The sequence below is a fragment of the Pseudophryne corroboree genome, chromosome 7 (assembly GCF_028390025.1).
Source record: "Pseudophryne corroboree isolate aPseCor3 chromosome 7, aPseCor3.hap2, whole genome shotgun sequence".
Classification (NCBI taxonomy): domain Eukaryota; kingdom Metazoa; phylum Chordata; class Amphibia; order Anura; family Myobatrachidae; genus Pseudophryne; species Pseudophryne corroboree.
In genome coordinates, this window is record NC_086450.1 from 437,193,546 (window position 1) to 437,205,976 (window position 12,431).

The 12,431-nt window shown below is 47.2% G+C and overlaps 1 protein-coding gene across 1 annotated transcript in view; it reads left to right on the forward strand.

The window, feature by feature from the left end:
• NHERF2 (NHERF family PDZ scaffold protein 2) overlaps positions 1–12,431 on the forward strand; it is a 150,360-nt gene that overhangs the window by 27,315 nt on the left and 110,614 nt on the right. The window lies entirely within an intron of this gene.

Below are 12,431 nucleotides of genomic sequence, written 5' to 3' on the forward strand. Positions count from 1 at the left end.
GGCAGAAGCTGCAAGGATTCTTCGCTGGGCAGAGAATCATGTGATAGCACTGTCAGCAGTGTTCATCCCGGGAGTGGACAACTGGGAAGCAGACTTCCTCAGCAGACACGATCTTCACCCGGGAGAGTGGGGACTTCATCCAGAAGTCTTCCACATGCTGGTAACCCGTTGGGAAAGACCAATGGTGGACATGATGGCGTCTCGCCTCAACAAAAAACTGGACAGGTATTGCGCCAGGTCAAGAGATCCGCAGGCAATAGCTGTGGACGCGCTGGTAACGCCTTGGGTGTACCAGTCGGTGTATGTGTTTCCTCCTCTGCCTCTCATACCAAAAGTATTGAGAATTATACGGCAAAAAGGCGTAAGAACGATACTAGTGGTTCCGGATTGGCCAAGAAGGACTTGGTACCCGGAACTTCAAGAGATGATCACGGAAGATCCGTGGCCTCTACCTCTAAGGAGGGACTTGCTTCAGCAGGGTCCCTGTCTGTTTCAAGACTTACCGCGGCTGCGTTTGACGGCATGGCGGTTGAACGCCGGATCCTAAAGGAAAAAGGCATGCCGGAAGAAGTCATTCCTACTTTGATTAAAGCAAGGAAGGAAGTAACCGTGCAACATTATCACCGAATTTGGCGAAAATATGTTGCGTGGTGCGAAGATCGGAGTGCTCCGACGGAGGAATTTCAACTGGGTCGATTCCTACATTTCCTGCAATCAGGATTGTCAATGGGTCTCAAATTGGGATCTATTAAGGTTCAAATTTCGGCCCTGTCGATTTTCTTTCAAAAAGAATTGGCTTCAGTCCCTGAAGTCCAGACCTTTGTTAAGGGAGTGCTGCATATACAGCCTCCTGTGGTGCCTCCAGTGGCACCGTGGGATCTCAATGTGGTTTTGGATTTCCTAAAATCTCATTGGTTTGAACCACTAAAAAAGGTGGATTTGAAATATCTCACATGGAAAGTGACCATGCTTCTAGCCCTGGCTTCTGCCAGGAGAGTGTCAGAATTGGCAGCTTTATCTTACAAAAGCCCATATCTGATTTTCCATTCGGACAGGGCAGAACTGCGGACTCGTCCGCATTTTCTCCCTAAGGTGGTGTCAGCATTTCATCTGAACCAGCCTATTGTAGTGCCTGCGGCTACAAGTGACTTGGAGGACTCCAAGTTACTGGACGTTGTCAGAGCATTAAAAATATATATTGCAAGGACAGCTGGAGTCAGAAAATCTGACTCGTTGTTTATATTGTATGCACCCAACAAGATGGGTGCTCCGGCGTCTAAGCAGACGATTGCTCGTTGGATCTGTAGCACAATCCAACTTGCACATTCTGTGGCAGGCCTGCCACAGCCTAAATCTGTAAAGGCCCACTCCACAAGGAAGGTGGGCTCATCTTGGGCGGCTGCCCGAGGGGTCTCGGCATTACAACTTTGCCGAGCAGCTACGTGGTCAGGGGAGAACACGTTTGTAAAATTTTACAAATTTGATACTCTGGCTAAGGAGGACCTGGAGTTCTCTCATTCGGTGCTGCAGAGTCATCCGCACTCTCCCGCCCGTTTGGGAGCTTTGGTATAATCCCCATGGTCCTTTCAGGAACCCCAGCATCCACTAGGACGATAGAGAAAATAAGATTTTACTTACCGATAAATCTATTTCTCGGAGTCCGTAGTGGATGCTGGGCGCCCATCCCAAGTGCGGATTATCTGCATAAATTGTACATAGTTATTGTTAACTAATTCGGGTTATTGTTGAAGGAAGCCATCTTTCAGAGGCTCCGCTGTTATCATACTGTTAACTGGGTTTAGATCACAAGTTGTACGGTGTGATTGGTGTGGCTGGTATGAGTCTTACCCGGGATTCAAAATCCTCCCTTATTGTGTACGCTCGTCCGGGCACAGTACCTAACTGGAGTCTGGAGGAGGGTCATAGGGGGAGGAGCCAGTGCACACCACCTGATCGGAAAAAGCTTTACTTTTTGTGCCCTGTCTCCTGCGGAGCCGCTATTCCCCATGGTCCTTTCAGGAACCCCAGCATCCACTACGGACTCCGAGAAATAGATTTATCGGTAAGTAAAATCTTATTTTATTGACTATAGAGCATTTAAAGGATGTATTTCTATATATGCGAGATGCACAGAGGGATATTTGCACTCTGGCATCAAGAGTAAGTGCGATGTCCATATCTGCCAGAAGATGTTTATGGACACGACAGTGGTCAGGTGATGCAGATTCCAAACGGCACAAAGGTGTATTGCCGTATAAAGGAAGAGGAGTTATTTGGGGTCGGTCCATCGGACCTGGTGGCCACGGCAACTGCTGGAAAATCCACCGTTTTTACCCTAAGTCACATCTCTGCAGAAAAAGACACCGTCTTTTCAGCTTCAGTCCTTTCGTCCCTATAAGAGTCATATCTGCCCAGGGATAGAGGAAAGGGAAGAAGACTGCAGCAGGCAGCCCATTCCCAGGAACAGAAGCGTTCCACCGCTTCTGACAAGCTCTCAGCATGACGCTGAGACCGTAACAGGACCCCTGGATCCTACAAGTAGTATCCCAGGGGTACAGTTTGGAATGTCGAGACGTTTCCCCTGCGCAGGCTCCTGAAGGCTGCTTTACCAAGGTCTCCCTCCGACAAGGAGGCAGTATGGGAAAAAATTCACGAGCTGTATTCCCAGCAGGTGATAATTAAAATTACCCCTCCTACAACAAGAAAAGGGGTATTATTCCACACTATATTGTGGTACTGAAGCCAGAAGGCTAGGTGAGACCTATTCTAAATCTAAAAAAATTTGAACACTTACAAAGGTTCAAATCAAGATGGAGTCACTCAGAGCAGTGATAACGAACCGGGAAGAAGGGGACTATCTGGTGTCCCGAGACATCAGGGATGCTTACCTCCATGTCCCAAATTTGCCCTTATCACTAAGGGTACCTCAGGTTCGTGGTATAAAACTGTCACTATCAGTTTCAGACGCTGCCGTTTGGATTGTCTACGGCACCCCGGGTCTTTACCAAGGTAATGGCCGAAATGATGGTTCTTCTTCGAAGAAAAGGCGTCTTAATTATCCCTTACTTGGACGATCTCCTGATAAGGGCAAAGTCCAGGGAACAGTTGGAGGTCGGAGTAGCACTATCTCGGATACTGTTACAACAGCAGGGGTGGATTCTAAAGATTCCAAAATCGCAGCTGATCCCGACAACAAGTCTCCTGTGCTTAGGGATGAGTCTGGACACAGTCCAGAAAAAGGTGTTTCTCCCGGAAGAGAAAGCCAGGGAGTTATCCGAGCTAGTCTGGAACCTCCTAAAATCAGTGCATCATTGCACAAGGGCCATGGTAAAAAAAAATAAAAAAAAAAAATGGTGACTTCCTTCGAAGCAATTCCAGTCGGCAGATTTCATGCAAGAACTTTTCAGTGGGATCTGCTGGACAAATGGTCCGGATCGCATCTTCAGATGCATCAGCGGATAACCCTATATCCAAGGACAAGGGTGTCTCTCCTGTGGTGGTTACAGAGTGCTCATCTTCTAGAGGGCCGCAGATTCGGCATTCAGTTTTGGATGTTGGTGACCACGGAGGCCAGCCCGAGAGGCTGGGGAGCAGTCACACAAGGAAAAAATTTCCAGGGAGTGTGATCAAGTCTGGAGATTTTTCTCCACATAAATATAGCTAAGGGTAAATTTATAATGCTCTAAGCTTAGCAAGACCTCTGCTTCAAGGTCAGCCGGTATTGATCCAGTGGGATAAAACATCACGGCAGTCGCCCACGTAAATAGACAGGGCGGCACAAGAAGCAGGAGGGCAGTGGCAAAAACTGCAAGGACTTTTCGCTGGGCGGAAAATCATGTGATAGCACTGTCAGCAGTGTTTCATTCCGGGAATGGAAACTGGGAAGCAGACTTCCTCAGTAGGCACGACCTCCACCCGGCAGAGTGGGAACTTCATGGGGAAGTTTTCCACATAATTGTAAACCGTTGGGAATTACCAAAGGTGGACATGATGGCGTCCCGTCTGAACAAAAAACGGGACAGGTATTGCGCCAGGTTAAGAGACCCTCAGGCAATAGCTGTGGACGTTTCTGGTAACACCGTGGGTGTACCAGTCGGTGTATGTGTTCCATCCTCTGCTTTTCATACCTAAGGTACTGAGAATTATAAGACGTAGAGGAGTAAGAACTATACTCATGGCTCCGGATTGGCCAAGAAGGACTTGGTACCCGGAACTTCAAGAGATGCTCACAGAGGACTTATGGCCTCTGCCGCTAAGAAGGGACTTGTTTCAGCAAGTACCATGTCTGTTCCAAGACTTACCGCAGCTGCGTTTGACGGCATGGCGGTGGAACGCCGGAACCTAAGGGAAAAGGCATTCAGGAAGAGGTCATTCCTACCCTGGTCAAAGCCAGAAAGGAGGTGACCGCACAACATTATCACCACATGTGGCGAAAATATGTTGCGTGGTGTGAGGCCAGGAAGGCCCCACGAAGAAATCTCAACTCGGTCAATTCCTGCATTTCTTGCAAACAGGAGTGTCTATGGGCCTCAAATTGGGGTCCATTAAGGTTCAAATTTCGGCCCTGTCGATTTTTCTTCCAGAAAGAATTGGCTTCAGTTTCCTGAAGTCCAGAAGTTTGTCAAGGGAGTATTGCATATACAACCCCCTTTTGTGCCTCCAGTGGCACTGTGGGATCTCAACGTAGTTCTGGGATTCCTCAAAACACATTGGTTTAAAACCAGTCAAATCTGTGGATTTGAAGCATCTCACATGAAAAGTGAACATGCTCTTGGACCTGGCCTGGATCAGGCGAGTGTCAAATTGGTGGTTTTTTTCTCAAAAAAGCCCATATCTGTTTGTCCATTCGGACAGGGCAGAGCTGCGGACTCGTCCCCAGTTCTCTCCCTAAGGTGGTGTCAGTGTTTCACCTGAACCAGCTTATTGTGGTGTCTTGCGCCTACTAGGGACTTGGAGGACTCCAAGTTGCTAGATGTGGTCAGGGCCCTGAAAATATAGGTTCCAGGACGGCTGAAGTCAGGAGAACTGACTTGCTGTTATCCTGTATGCACCCAACAAACTGGGTGCTCTTGCTTTTAAGCAGACTTTTGCTAGTTGGATGTGTAATACAATTCAGCTTGCACATTCTGTGGCAGGCCTGCCACAGCCAAAATATGTAAATGCCCATTCCACAAGGAAGGTGGGCTCATCTTGGGCGGCTGCCCGAGGGGTCTCGGCTTTACAACTTTGCCGAGCGGCTATTTAATCAGGGGCAAACAAGTTTGTAAAATCCTACAAATTTGATACCCTGGCTAAGGAGGACCTGGAGTTCTCTCATTCGGTGCTGCAGAGTCATCCGCACTCTCCCGCCCGTTTGGGAGCTTTGGTATAATCCCCATGGTCCTTTCAGGAACCCCAGCATCCACTAGGACGATAGAGAAAATAAGAATTTACTTACCGATAATTCTATTTCTCGGAGTCCGTAGTGGATGCTGGGCGCCCATCCCAAGTGCGGATTATCTGCATTACTTGTACATAGTTACAAAAATCGGGTTATTATTGTTGTGAGCCATCTTTTCAGAGGCTCCGCTGTTATCATACTGTTAACTGGGTTCAGATCACAGGTTGTACAGTGTGATTGGTGTGGCTGGTATGAGTCTTACCCGGGATTCATAAATCCTTCCTTATTGTGTACGCTCGTCCGGGCACAGTACCTAACTGAGGCTTGGAGGAGGGTCATAGGGGGAGGAGCCAGTGCACACCACCTGATCCTAAAGCTTTACTTTTTGTGCCCTGTCTCCTGCGGAGCCGCTATTCCCCATGGTCCTTTCAGGAACCCCAGCATCCACTACGGACTCCGAGAAATAGAATTATCGGTAAGTAAATTCTTATTTTTTTTGCCATATATTCCCTCACAGCCTAAGAAAGCACCATATTACCAAATGCAGTCCTTTCGATCACAAAGAGGCAAGAAAGTACGAGGTGCGTCCTTTCTTGCCAGAGGCAGGGGTAGAGGAAAAAAACTGCATAATACAGCTAGTTCCCAGGAACAGAAGTCCTCCCCGGCCTCCACTAAATCCACCGCATGACGCTGGGGCTCCACAGGCGGAGCTAGGCCCGGTGGGGGCGCGTCTCCGAAATTTCAGCCACAAGTGGGTTCACTCCCAGGTGGATCCCTGGGCTATAGAGATTGTGTCTCAGGGATACAAGCTGGAATTCGAAGAGATGCCCCCTCACCGTTACCTCAAATCGGCCCTGCCAGCTTCCCCTTTAGAGAGTGAAATAGTGTTAGCTGCAATTCACAAATTGTATCTTCAGCAGGTGGTGGTAAAGGTTCCCCTCCTTCAACAGGGAAGGGGTTACTATTCGACCATGTTTGTGGTACCGAAACCGGACGGTTCGGTCAGACCCATATTGAATTTAAAATCCTTGAACATATACCTGAAAAGGTTCAAGTTCAAGATGGAATCGCTCAGAGCGGTCATCGCAAGCCTGGAGGAGGGGGATTTTATGGTGTCTCTGGACAAAAGGATGCTTACCTTCATGTCCCCATTTATCCACCTCATCAGAAATACCTCAGATTTGTGGTACAGGATTGTCATTACCAATTCCAGACGTTGCCGTTTGGTCTCTCCACGGCACCGAGAATATTTACCAAGGTTATGGCGGAAATGATGGTGCTCCTGCGACGGCAAGGAGTCACAATTATCCCATACTTGGACGATCTCCTCATAAAGGCGAGGTCCAGAGAGCAGTTGCTGATCAGCGTGGCACGCTCTCGGGAAGTATTTCTACAGCACGGCTGGATTCTGAATATTCCGAAGTCGCAGTTGATTCCTACGACTCGTCTGCCCTTCCTGGGCATGATTCTGGACACAGACCAGAAGAGGGTTTATCTCCCGATGGAGAAGGCTCAGCAGCTCATGACATTGGTCAGAGACCTATTAAAACCAAAACAGGTGTCGGTGCATCACTGCACGCGAGTTCTGGGAAAGATGGTGGCCTCATACGAGGCCATTCCCTTCGGCAGGTTCCATGCGAGGACCTTTCAGTGGGATCTGTTGGACAAGTGGTCCGGATCACATCTACTGATGCATCGGCTGATCACCCTGTCCCCCAGGGCCAGGGTGTCTCTCCTGTGGTGGCTGCAGAGTGCTCACTTTCTCGAGGGCCGCAGATTCGGCATTCAGGACTGGGTCCTGGTGACCACGGACGCAAGCCTCCAAGGGTGGGGAGCAGTCACACAGGGAAGAAATTTCCAAGGTCTGTGGTCAAGTCAGGAGACTTGTCTTCACATCAACATCCTGGAATTAAGGGCAATATACAACGCCCTACGACAAGCGGAGACCCTGCTTCGCGACCGACCGGTGCTGATTCAGTCAGACAACATCACCGCAGTGGCTCATGTAAACCGCCAAGGCGGCACAAGGAGCAGGGTGGCGATGGCGGAAGCCACCAGAATTCTTTGCTGGGCGGAGAATCACGTAAGCGCACTGTCAGCAGTGTTCATTCCGGGAGTGGACAACTGGGAAGCAGACTTCCTCAGTAGGCACGACCTCCACCCGGGAGAGTGGGGACCTCATCAAGAAGTCTTCACGCAGATTGCAAGTCGGTGGGAACTGCCACAAGTAGACATGATGGCATCCCGCCTCAACAAAAAGCTACAGAGATATTGCGCCAGGTCAAGAAACCCTCAGGCTATAGCTGTAGACGCTCTAGTGACACCGTGGGTGTTCCAGTCGGTCTATGTATTTCCTCCTCTTCCTCTCATACCCAAGGTGCTGAGAATCATAAGAAGAAGAGGAGTGAGAACAATCCTCATTGTTCCGGATTGGCCAAGAAGGACTTGGTATCCAGAGTTGCAAGAACTGCTCACAGAGGACCCATGGACTCTGCCTCAAAGACAGGACTTGTTGCAACAGGGGCCTTGTCTGTTCCAAGACTTACCGCGGCTGCGTTTGACGGCATGGCGGTTGAACGCCGGATCCTAGCAGAAAAAGGCTTTCCGGATGAGGTCATTCCTACGCTGATAAAGGCTAGGAAGGACGTGACGGCTCAACATTATCACCGTATATGGTGAAAATATGTTGCTTGGTGTGAGGCCAGGAATGCCCCTACGGAGGAATTCCAGCTGGGCCGTTTCCTTCACTTCCTACAGTCGGGAGTGACTTTGGGCCTAAAATTGGGTTCCATTAAGGTCCAGATTTCGGCCCTATCCATTTTCTTTCAAAAAGAACTGGCTTCTGTTCCTGAAGTCCAGACGTTTGTGAAGGGAGTGTTGCATATTCAGCCCCCTTTTGTGCCTCCAGTGGCACCTTGGGATCTTAACGTGGTGTTGAGTTTCCTGAAGTCACACTGGTTTGAGCCACTAAAAACCGTGTAGTTAAAATTTCTCACGTGGAAAGTGGTCATGCTATTAGCCTTGGCTTCGGCTAGGCGTGTGTCAGAATTAGCGGCTTTGTCACATAAAAGCCCCTATCTGGTTTTCCATATGGACAGAGCGGAATTACGGACCCGTCCGCAATTTCTGCCAAAAGTGGTGTCATCTTTTCATATGAACCAACCTATCGTGGTGCCTGTGGCTACTCGTGACTTGGAGGATTCCAAGTTACTAGATGTGGTCAGGGCTTTGAAGGTTTATGTAGCCAGAACGGCTAGAGTCAGGAAAACTGAGTCACTGTTTATCCTGTATGCACCCAACAAGCTGGGTGCTCCTGCTTCAAAGCAAACTATTGCTCGCTGGATCTGTAACACGATTCAGCAGGCTCATTCTGCGGCAGGATTGCCGCAGCCAAAATCAGTAAAAGCCCATTCCACAAGGAAGGTGGGCTCTTCTTGGGCGGCTGCCCGAGGGGTCTCGGCATTACAGCTTTGCCGAGCAGCTACTTGGTCGGGTTCAAACACTTTTGCAAAGTTCTACAAGTTTGATACCCTGGCTGAGGAGGACCTTGTGTTTGCTCATTCGGTGCTGCAGAGTCATCCGCACTCTCCCGCCCGTTTGGGAGCTTTGGTATAATCCCCATGGTCCTTACTTACCGGTAAATCTATTTCTCGTAGTCCGTAGTGGATGCTGGGCGCCCGTCCCAAGTGCGGACTTTTTTCTGCAATGCTTGTATATAGTTATTGCTTACATAAGGGTTATGTTATAGTTGCATCGGGTTGATCTGATGCGCTATTGTTGTTCATACTGTTAACTGGGTAAGTTTATCACAAGTTCTACAGTGTGATTGGTGTGGCTGGTATGAGTCTTGCCCTGGATTCCAAAATCTTTTCCTTGTACTGTCAGCTCTTCCGGGCACAGTTTCTTTAACTGAGGTCTGGAGGAGGGACATAGAGGGAGGAGCCAGAGCACACCAGTATCCAATTTCTTTCTTAAAGTGCCCTGTCTCCTGCGGAGCCCTTCTATTCCCCATGGTCCTTACGGAGTCCCCAGCTTCCACTACGGACTACGAGAAATAGATTTACCGGTAAGTAAAATCTTATTTTTTTATAATAACCATAGTGCGTGACTATGCCCCGTAACCCTGGATATCCTTATCCATTAGGAATTTATCTAACCCATTCTTAAAGGTGTTGACTGAGTTGGTCATTACAACACCCTCAGGCAGGGAATTCCAAACACGTATCGTCCTTACCGTAAAAAAGCCTTTACGCCGTATTTTGTGGAATCTCTTCTCCTCTAACCTGAGCGAGTGTCCACGAGTTCTCTGTGTTGATCTAACCAAAAACAGGTCCTGCGCAAGATCTGTATATTGTCCCCTTATATATTTGTAAATGTTGATCATGTCCCCTCTTAATCTCCTCTTTTCCAGTGTAAACATGCCTAGTCTTGCAAGCCTTTCCTCGTATTCCAGCGTCTCCATACCCTTAATTAGTGTGGTCGCCCGCCTTTGAACCTTTTCTAGCTCCAGGATATCCTTTTTGTAGTAAGGTGCCCAGAATTGTACACAGTATTCAAGGTGTGGCCTCACAAGGGATTTATATAACGGAAGTATAATACTCTCGTCCCTAGCATCAATTCCCCGCTTTATGCATGCTAATATCTTATTAGCCTTCTTTGCTGCAGTCCTACTTTGGGTACTACTGCTTAGTTTGCTATCTATGAGGACACCCAAGTCCTTTTCCAGTACAGAATCCCCTAATTTTACCCCATTTAGTAGGTAGGTGTTATTTTTGTTCTTGTTACCACAGTGCATTACCTTACACTTGTCTGTATTGAAGCGCATTCTCCATTTCTCTGCCCAAGCTTCTAATTTAACTAAGTCATTCTGAAGCGACTCAGCATCCCCTTCCGCATTTATAACTTTACACAATTTGGTATCATCTGCAAAAATTGACACCATGCTCTCTAGACCTTCTGTTAGGGCGTTAATGAAAATATTGAACAATAGCGGTCCTAATAGTGAGCCTTGCGGCACACCACTTAGCACTTCAGTCCAAGTTGAAAAAGATCCATTAACCACAACGCGCTGCTCCCTATTATCTAACCAGTTTTTGACCCAAGTGCATACTGTGCTTCCTAGCCCTGATTCTTGTAGCTTGTAGATAAGTCTCATGTGTGGTACAGTGTCGAACGCTTTGGCAAAATCTAAAAAGATTACATCCACCTCTTTACCCTGATCTAGGTTTGCGCTTACTGTTTCATAAAAGCCAAGTAAGTTGGTTTGACAGGATCTGTCCTTCATAAAACCATGTTGATTCCTTTTAATGACCTTATTGACTTCAAGGAACTTCTGAATACTATCTCTTAGAATACCTTCCAATACTTTCCCCACTATAGATGTAAGACTAACTGGTCTATAATTACCTGGTTCAGCTTTACTTCCCTTTTTGAATATAGGCACTACTTCCGCTATACGCCAGTCTTTGGGAACCATACCTGATATTACTGAATCCTTAAATATCAAAAATAGCGGTTTTGCAAGTTCAGAGTGAAGCTCCATTAGAACCCTTGGGTGAATACCATCGGGACCTGGTGACTTATTAATCTTTAAATGTTTTAATCGGTCACAGACTACTTCCTCGTTTAAATAAGTACCTATCAGTGGGATATTCTTATTATTGAGATTATGTGTTAGTCCCTGAATTGGGTCCTCTCTAGTAAATACTGTTGAAAAAACTCATTTAGTGTGTCCGCTATGTCATTATCATTTTTGCTTAAGACTCCCAACTTGTCTTTTAAAGGGCCTATACTCTCCGTTCTTTAATCTCTTGCTATTAATGTATTTAATTTTTTGGGATTCGCTTTGCTTTCCTTTGCTACTAGTTTTTCAGTTTCTACTTTAGCCGCTCTTATTTCCTTTTTGCATATTTTGTTACATTCCTCATAGTGCTGAAATGACTCTGCTTCCCCGTCAGATTTGTATTTTTTAAATGCTCGCCTTTTCTTGCCCATAAGTTCCTTTATCTTTTTGTTAAGCCACATGGGTTTATGATTTTTATTCCTTTTTTTTGCTGCTCGTAGGAATAAATTTAAGTGTATTTTTAGCTAGCAGGAATTTTAGTACCTCCCATTTCTCCGTAGTATTTTTTCCTAAAAACAAACCTTCCCATTCAATATCCCTGAAAAATACCATGATCTTTTCAAAATTTGCTTTGCTAAAGTTTAGAGTCCTAGTTGAGCCAGTATAGGGCTGTTTATGAAAACTGATATTGAATGTGACCATATTGTGGTCGCTGTTTCCTATAGGGGGGTACTCACGGAGCGATATTCTAAGCAATCTGACTAGATTGCTTAGAATATAAGCCTGATCGCTCCGTGTGTACCCCTTACAGCGATAGCAATGCGCAGCCCCGCGCATCGCTATCGCTGGTGCTAGATTGGCCTGCCGTGCAGGCCAATCTAGCGGGTCGCTCATTTCACCCGCTGGGTGAAATGAGCGGCCACCCCGTCTTCCCCCGCACGCTCAGCACAGATCGCGCTGTGCTGAGCGTCGGGAGAGATGTGTGCTGAGCGGTTCGCTCAGCACACATCTCTCCCGCATCGGCCAGTCTATATGGGCCCTATGGGTTCCCCTACTATAATACCTGATACCAAATCCCCATTGTTTGTAAATACCAGGTCTAAGATTGCATGTACCTAGTTGGTTCCTCGATTAATTGAACTAAGTAATTATCATTTAGCGTGTTTAAAAACATATTGCCCCTAGCAGTATCACATGAATCGTTTTTCCAGTTTATCTCTGGATAGTTAAAATCTCCCATCACTACTTTGTCTCCTGCTCCTGCTGCTCTTTCAATTGAATCAGTATTGTCAGTATTTACACCAAAATAGGGCTATTGCTTCAAGGTGCATTGTGTTCTGTGGGCAGAAAGACCGCCTGGTCACATTCCTGGAAATGGCCGACTATCCTGAGCTAAGACCAGTGTGTTTCCTCTGCAGAGCGTTGCATACTACTCCAGCATGAACTGTTGATACAAGCACTGCGCTGCAGTATGACGCTAACGACTCC